This window comes from Tympanuchus pallidicinctus, unplaced genomic scaffold (genome assembly GCF_026119805.1).
Source record: "Tympanuchus pallidicinctus isolate F22 unplaced genomic scaffold, pur_lepc_1.0 scaffold11, whole genome shotgun sequence".
Classification (NCBI taxonomy): Eukaryota; Metazoa; Chordata; class Aves; order Galliformes; family Phasianidae; genus Tympanuchus; species Tympanuchus pallidicinctus.
The window spans coordinates 21,590,951-21,600,291 of NW_026294627.1; positions in this window are offsets into that span (position 1 = coordinate 21,590,951).

Consider the following 9,341-nt stretch of genomic DNA (forward strand, 5'->3'; position numbering starts at 1 on the left):
TAAAACTTGAGAAGCCTTACACTAATACAATCAATCTGCTAAATGATGTCTGTATCTGAAGTGTAGTGTGCATGTATAATGCTTCACAACAGAAACCAAAATACTCGTGGCAGTACCTGTTCTGGCATTTGGAGACTTTCATGCAGGTGAAGATCTGTACACTCTGATTTAGTGGCAATCAGCAAACACAGTGCTGTGTTGTCACATAATGTTTTGATGTCAGGTTTGTGTCTTATTAAAATAATGATTACATCTTCCATTTTTTCCCCTATTATTTATTTATTTGTTGGCTATGAAAGATAATGCTTGCCACTGACTTTACATCCAGTGAATGTTTCCTATAAGCATTTTTGCTGTGCAAAGCAAAGCCCTCAGAACTGTGAGCCAGTTTATTTAGTTCTTAACTGTCTTACTGTCTGCAGAGGTAACAACGACCATAGGTGCATTGCTCATCTTGATCTGATCTCTTCCTTGAGAATGAAGAATTCATTTATACTGGATATGGTCTTACCTGGAAGGATTGTATGGGATTGTATGAATTATATTCACTGTAAGTGAATATAAATGCAGATCAAATTATGGGCAAAATGTTTACAGGTCCGCAGCAGAACATGGAGTATTATATGAAAAAAAAGAAGCTTTTGCAGAGCTAGGAATGTGTGGTTCCTGAGAAACTTTTTGGTTCCTTGGACATCACTGTCTAGGTACAGCTGAGAATGCCAATCTGCGTGCTTGCTAACTTTTCCTAAATCTGAGGTTATCGGATTGAGTGAGATAGCTTTATGAATGATCACTCTGCAAATGTTTTCCCAAAACATCTTGCTTGATGGAAAAAATAAAAGCTCTTGCTCATTGCTCATTCAAGTACAACTTTAGTATGCATTAGATTTGCACTTAGTAGCAGAAGTATTCTCCCCAAAGTAATTACCACATAATAATATGTCCTTAAAGTGGGGAATATAATTGATTGATGTTGACTGTACACGTACAGCACTATATGCATAATGCTTATATTAATAGAGAAGAAAGGAGCTAAACCCCCAGGATTTTTAGTGCAGCCTGCTGAAAGGGTAAACAGGGTCAATGAAATCACTTCACATCCCCCTGTAATGCTTGATATTCACTGTGAGGAGCTTTTATTCCAACATATTAAAATCTTTTGCCCTCACAATGGAAAATTTAGTAGTTGGGTGGTTTTTTTTGGAGTGTAAATAAATTATCATGCCCATCTTCCAGATTAGGGATAGACGGATGTACTGTATAATCTTACATAAATCACAAGTTGCCAGGAATAGAAAGAATTCTTCATTATTTTAGAACCCAGAGAAATCAGTACATGTAAAATTAGATTCATTTAAACCTGCAGGTCTGTTCAAGCCACTCCTGAAACAATTCCTTCATAGGGAGGGTGATGCAGCAAGATCAACCTTCTCTCACTATGTTATCTGAAACTCCTTCAGAATTGGAGGTGCAACATCCATGATTTTGGGGAATGGAGTGGTCCTTGTACTGGATTTTTCTTCCTTCCAGTCTTTCCAGTTTTCTGAATGTAAGATGCAGCCATGTTCACTCTCCTTTGAATAGCTCTTCAGGTGTAACTCATCCCTAGGATACCTGAGCAGTGACCCTGTATTTGGGATTTTATCATGATCCTCTTCACTTATCTAGAGAAGGCAGTGTACAGGATATGAAGTTAGCTCTTCCTTGGTTAGCATGAAGCTTAGAATGGCACTGGTGAAAGACATCACGCACAGGCAAAATGCTGGGTTACATCTCCATTCTGCATTATTTGTGTGGGGTCTGATAGGTCATAGTATTGCATATTTTTTGTTTACCACTAGAGAATAGAAAGGAAAGGGAAAGGAAAGGGAAAGGGAAAGGGAAAGGGAAAGGGAAAGGGAAAGGGAAAGGGAAAGGGAAAGGGAAAGGGAAAGGGAAAGGGAAAGGGAAGGGAAGGGAAGGGAAGGGAAGGGAAGGGAAGGGAAGGGAAGGGAAGGGAAGGGAAGGGAAGGGAAGGGAAGGGAAGGGAAGGGAAGGGAAGGGAAGGGAAGGGAAGGGAAGGGAAGGGAAGGGAAGGGAAGGGAAGGGAAGGGAAGGGAAGGGAAGGGAAGGGAAGGAATGGTTATAGTAAGTAATGGCTAGTAAAACAGTAAGTAATGGCTATAGCAAGTAATAGTAAAGCCTATAGATGAGTGGCTGTAATATGTAGTCTAGCTGTATATACTAATTCTGGTAAACAATTTCCCAGTAATTGATTCCTTTGATAAATTAAATGAAAAGGTCCATATTTTTTTGCCATGGGATCGCTTGCCCTGCATGCAGGCAGAGGTGTGAGTAAAGGAATTTCAGATGTATCATAGAAGTTCAGGAAATACATGAATAGATGAATAGTGCACACTAAAGTTACTTAAATCTAATATATTCCTGTGTAGTCAACCATTCCTTCTGTAGCTTCTTGCAAATACTTGAATGAAATTACTCGCTGTCTCCCTTATGAGAGTAACTGGTACTTTTTGTACTCCCATTGCAGCACTTCTGCTGAAAACTGGTGATTTTTAATTCTGTCCCTATTCTTATGAAGCATTTTATTGAGAAAATAAATCATTGAGAGCAATAGAATTAGATAGAATGTGTTTTTTTTTTTTTTTTTTTTTTCTGAGACCAGAATTTTATTGTTTGATTAAAAAACAGTAAAGTCTGTCCGGGCCTCATCTGTTCTTCAGCTTTCATTATCACGAAAGCTTCTACCAGGCAGAATCTAGCCAGACTTGTAAAACTACCAAAGGAAGAGCTGACACAGTAGATTAGCACTTCCAAAACTTATGACTTGGCTTAAAGATTGGAAGATGGCCATGGATATGGTGTTGGTTTCTTGTTTTTTTTGGCAACAAGATAGAAAAGTTATCAGCAGTTCTGTTGTTGAGACCTCAAATGGCATCAGACACAGTCAACCAAAAAGAGTTGGAAATTCCTTGTGGTTTTGACCTAGTTCCTGGTTTGACAGCAGATGATTTAGAGTATGCAGCAGGATAGCTCATGACAGTCCGTGCAACTGAGTTTGCAATGTGGCTACAGGATGAAGCCTGTCCTTGACATAATTGAATGACTTCCACAGCTAAACCTCTCACTGCTTAACAAAGATAGGAAGATAAAGATTTGTCCCACATGTGGAAGGCTGCTTTCCAGAGACCATGCAAAGTGGATTTGCCAAAACTGTTTGCAGAACTGAATGACTCTTCATCATTCTGTGGTTCAAACGGCTCTTCTGATCTCCAGTCCAAAAGCTGACACTCAGTATTTCTCTTTGTTTTGTAGCGGGATCCTTATACGGATTCAGAAAAACCCAGATGAAACATTAGAACATGGCAAAAAACAGATGGGAATTCCAGAGTTAATGTCACCTCATTCTTAAAGAATATTGCATAGAACACGCCAGCAGCAAATGCTTGGATTTAATCTAGATTTTGAAGCTCACTCTACTAAAACAATAAACTATTGATAGTTCAAAGGAGGGCAGTGATCTCAATAGCAGAACATGAAGACACAAGGAAAGCAGAGCCTGGCTGGTGAACCATGGACCTGAGAGGGACTTAAGGCCGAGCAGGTAAGAAGGACCACCTTTTTCTGGAAGGTGTTTGTTTCTGGAAGATGTTTGTCCGGTCTGCTGCTGTTCCTTCGTACTGAACAAACACATGGAAAGAGGATGTGAGCTTGAGGAAGTTGTTTGTGTAATTTGCTGCTTGTGTGGCAGTGCTGGGAAGTGTGGCAGAGTGCGTGTAGATGAAGATAACCACTGGCAGCCTGTTAGAGAGATGATGACTGAGTTACTGTTCAGTGATGCTAAAACGTGTCCTCGGAAAAGGTACGAGCGAGGAGGGTCTGATGCAATACCTGGCAGCTGCAAGGAGTCCCAGGAGGAGCACCCCCAATTAGTGGCTTTCCTCATGGGCAGTTTGAAGGGTTCCCTGTGGGCCTGCTGTAGGAGTGCTTACACTGCAGTTGGCAACATACTGTACTACTGCAAACCCTGTGCTGCTGCAGCTTGGCTGCTCCCATTTGCCTGAAGTACATCAAATTATTTCTAATGACTGCCATCGTGCATTCACAGAGCTTCTGTGCTGACCAGGCTGCTGATTTGAAATGGCCTGACTGCTTCTTTCTTCTAAAATGGGTGTCCCATGTTTGCCAGCTATGGAGTGCTCCTACCAGTGGATTACATCCAGCAAGAGTTCACCTCCTTCTGCAGAAAGGGAGACGTGGAACATATTGCTTTTGCAAAATGAGCTTTATCCATGGCACTAATGAATTTGCACATACTAAGGCTGCACGTGTATTATGTATCTAGTATAAGAATCTGGCAGATAGACAACTTACAAATTGATTGACTGTTACCTGCAAAAGTGTGCTGGTACCTGGAAGACTTCTCCAAACATGAGGGAACTGGAAAAAATGTTCTTTGTTTTCTTTAGGCCAGGGAAATACCTATTTAAGCAGTTAGAGCAGTTGAACAGATTTGTGAAATGGATGGACCTATGAAAATCTTAACAATTATCCAGGAAAATGGAGGGTAGTTAGCTCTTTCTCTACTGACAGATCTTTCAAATGAAATCATATTTAACCCACTCCTCCCAGCTATGATCTCACAACTATCATTTAAGCACAGTCATATAAAAATACCATCTCTTTCTCCAGCAAGAAACAAAAGGTTTGTCTGTAGCTTCTCCCCTGAGTCTTGGTGACCCCGTGGGCTACTGTGGTTGAGACTCCCTTATGTGCTGTTGGCTAACGCAACAGGCACGACATAGCAGCCTCCAATTCCTAACCTCTGAATCCCTATCCCGAAGAGGTAGATAACTTATGGTTCAGCTGGCAGGGTGCAGTCTTCGACAGTGCTTGAACACTACTTTAATTCATGCCCCTTGAGCTATAACAGACGTGCCACTGCATCCCTAAGAAACGTACATGGATCATAAATAAGGTTAGATGCTATTTTGAGTAATAAACATTGAGATACAGAAACTTCATTGCAGCATCCTAGCTTTGCCTGTCTCTTCATTTAGACTATTTTTAGTTTGCAGTCAGCATGATGGCTGTGAACCTAAAGAACACTTGGACAATAGGTACATAAATAATTATGGATAGGTCTCCAGAGTCATGAACAGTGGCGGAGGGATTCAAGTTATGTACTGGCTGGGACTATCCAGTGCCTTGTAGTTACTGCTATGTATGTTTATACATATGAATACAACTTCACTCTCTGTGGTGAAACACTTACCTGGACTTCTCTGCGTTACTGGTGGTTGAAAGGTCTGCACAGGAGCTCTGAGAGTTGTAAACTGATACACTGCTATTGACACGGAATGAACTGGAGCTGTCTTTTGCACTTGGCTGCTTATGCTTCACAGTAGAGATTTCTGATTACTTTATATGGCTGAAAACTGCTCACAGCTGCATTAGTATTCATTTCACAGTTACCCTGCTTTGTGATAATGCTGGAGAGTTACCAAATCTAGTTAATCATAGAATCATAGAATGGCTTGGGTTGGAAAGGACCTCAAGGATCATCAAGTTCCAACCTCCCTGCCACAGGCAGGGTTGCCAACTGCTGTATCAAGTAGTTGATCATGTTGCCCAGGCCCCCATCCATCCTGGCCTTGAACACTTCCAGGAATGGGCATCCACAATCTCTGTGGGCAGACTGTCTCAGTGTCTCACTGTCTTCACAGTGAAAAACTTCCCTCTGACATCTAATGTAAATCTTCCCTCCTTTAGTTAAAACTCTTGTCCTATCACCCGTGTAAAAAGTTAACTTCCCTCCTGTTTATGATCATAGTCACGGAATCCTTAAAGTTGGATGGGGCCTTTAAAAGTCATCATAATCTGCCTTTAAGTATTGGAAGGCTACAATGAGGTCTCCTCACGGCCTTGTCTTCCTCAGACTGAATAAGCCCAGCTCCCTCAGCCTAGAGAGGCACTCCAGCCCTCTGTGCATCTTCATGGCCCTCCTCTGGATCCTCTCCAAAAGCTCAACATCACTCTTGTGATGGGGGCTCCAGACCTGGACACAGTACTCCACATGGGGCCTCACGAAGGCAGAGTAGAGAGGGATGATCCCTTCCCTCTCCCGGCTGGCTGCCCCTCTTCTCATGTAGCCAAGGATATTGTTGGCTTTCTGTGCTGCAAGCACACACACTGCTGGCTCATGTTAAGTTTTTCATCTACCAGGATACCTAAGTCCTTCTCAGCAGGGCTACTCTCAAGTAATTCTTCTTCCAGTCTGTATACATATATGAGATTATTGTGATTCAAGTGTAAAACCTTGCACTTTGCTTGGTTGATCATAGAATCATAGAATGGCCTGGGTTGAAAAAGACCACAATGATCATCTAGTTTCAACCCCCCTGCTATGTGTGGGGCTGTCAATCACCAGACCAGGCTGCCCAGAGCCACATCCAGCCTGGCCTTGAATGCCTCCAGGGATGGGGCATCCACAGCCTCCTTGGGCAACCTGTTCCAGTGCGTCACCACCCTCTGGGTGAAAACCTTTCTCTTAATATCTATCTTAAACTTCCCCTACGGAGAGGAATGAAGAAAAGCTAGGCATAGTCCTTGTTTGGACAAGAGGCTTTGTGATCAGGGAAGCAATCTACTTACAATTCAGCTCCCTGTAGAATCTCTGCAGTTAAGTAGGACTACATCTAACTCGAATCAATCAGTGTTTCGCCCGCTAGAGCCTCCCATTCTGTGTTGTGGAACTGCATAAAACTGAGTGTTGGCTTTGGAATACATAAAGAGACAGCACCAGGACTTACCTGCTGGAAGTCTGTACCTTCAGCTCCTGTCTCCTGTCTCAGCTTGAAAGAGGAAAGAAAAAATTTAAATTTGCATTTCCTACTGTCGGAAAGCGGCTCAGTCCATAGATGAGAAGCCATTCCATGAGCTTGTGGTGAGTTCATGACTGTCAAAAGGGGAAGTCCTACTTTTGCTGCTTTTTAATGCATGCTTGTTGGAGCATTCAGTGAGTAATTTAAAATCGCTGAAAGGACAGAAAATTATCTCAGAAGAAAAAACAAAAATGGAAAATGGCATCCTGCCACTGTATTAAGCAGAACTGGTGAAGAAACTCCAAGCAGCCTGAGAACAGGTGTAGAGGGAATGCTCCTTGTTATGGTTGTGTGCAATTAAACCAGCACAGCTGCTTCTGAAATGGTACTTAGGAGCATCCTCTGCCACTTCTGGGATTGCTGTGCAACAATTCCAACTATGTTATACTGGAAAGAACACAAAGGAGAGTAGTACTTTGAAGAAATCTATCCTTGATTTTGATGCAAAAAAGTAAATACCCCAAAGAGAAGGCATCTAAGTTTCCTCACCCTCAGCTAAGTGCTATGATAAATGAGGTATTTAGAGAACATCTCATGGGACAGGTGGGTTTGATCTCCTTCCAGTGTGGGAGTTTGCTCTTGGTCTCCCATTTCTTAGGTACCGGTCTGAATTGTAAGCAGACTCCTGCTCTGTTGAGGGAAAGCTCAGACCTGTTTTTCTGAAAGGTTCCTATTCTGGACTGTGCAGTGAGCAGACCTCTCTGCCTGTGAAGGGGCTGATGTCACACAGCACTGACTGAAGCCAACAAAGTGGTCTGGGACAAGTAGTGCTTCACACGGGTAAAAGGTGCCTCGTTCAGGATTCTGGATTCCAATAAGCACAAGGTCAGGCACCCAGGAACCTGATGGTTAACTTCTGAAGTCACGTACTGCATCCGGTCCAAAAGCTGTCATCTGATGTGATCTTCATGGGAAGATCAAGATACATGATTCCAAACTTCCCATTGGCTCAGATGATAGTTGCATACAGATATTGGAAGTACACTAAGCTGAGTCATCAGTTAGTATCTAAAAATGTACAGATTTCACAAGAAAAGCTCCTCCTTTTAAGGTAAAAGCTTGGAGACGATCAGGCTATGGATGACTTAGTACATGTATTTCATGCAAAGACACAGCATCTCTGACTGCTCCAGATTTTTATAAGACGTCATCAACTTCTAAAGGATCTGAATTCTGACAGTTTCAAACAAATTAATTATGTTTCCCTTCAGTTTGCCTCTGACATTTCTATATAATTCTTTGGTTTGTGTAAAATGTTTTGGTATCAGAGACTACTGCTTGCTTGGGCATCAGAACTGTTAGATGCTGTAATTTGGGTTTCTTCCACAAAGTCATCTCATGTAAGAAATTCATAGCCACTGTGTGCCTCAAAACATCTTCTTATCCTTTATATTTGCTTAATAGTTTTCAGTCTGTACTTGCCAGCGTGCTTCTTTTTCTCTCTGTTCAGTAAATACATGGATTAAGTTATTAATACATTGTACTGATGTGGGGCTCAAGACACAAATGCATTTAAGACTTCTGACCCAAATCTGGAATTTATCGGTGTTCAGAATGTTTGCTCTGCACTGGATGGATCTGGATAAGCCATGATCTGTGGAATCTTTTGAAGTTCCTCATACACATTATATTTCACTGTGGACAAGCTCCTTTGCACTTTAGTTTTCATAGCATAAAGTCACTTTCTGCTAATCCTTGTTCTCCTTGTTGGGTTCTATAAAGTAAGCACACCTTTGCCTCCAGACTGTGATGTTTATGTACGGCTGCCCAACATACAGTTAGAAGAACACTGGTGACTGAGTAAAAGCCTCAAGCCAAGCACGAGCTTAACCTTCTGTTAGAGCCTGTGCCCGATGGAGCCCTGCTCACCTGTGAGCCTATGCTTCTTTCATAATCTGCAAATACAAGAAGAAGTTGAAGATGCTGCCCAGGAGACTTTTGAGCACTAAGTATGACAGCCCCGTTGCACTACTGAGTGCTGCTCTCTATAAAGATAGAGATATTGCCTCATCTATATCACTGAACAGTCCACATACCCCCTTGAAATGAATGGTTTGGGAATCCTTTCACCATTTCTTAAAATGTGGGCTCGGATTCTCTTAAACATCCCTTTGAGTGTGTTGAACATTTCACCAAGAGGGAATAAGAACCATCTGCCTGTCTTACTGTGACCTTCGGCTGATGAAGGAGAGTGCACTGCCCCTCTTTCATCCTTGTCTCATGAACACTCTATCCAAGCTTCCAATTTATAAACAAGTCAATCAATCCAGATGCCTTTGCCATACAAGTTATAATTCTCAAATCAGTCCAAACTACTAGAAATACGACTACATGAAAAGCTTTCCTAAAGCAAACATTTCCTCTCACAGCACATAAAAAACAATGTGGGAAAATGTCAGAAAGGCTACTTTTGTTTTCTGCGTTCTTCATACCTGGGTTTCTAGTTCGGAAAAGCCA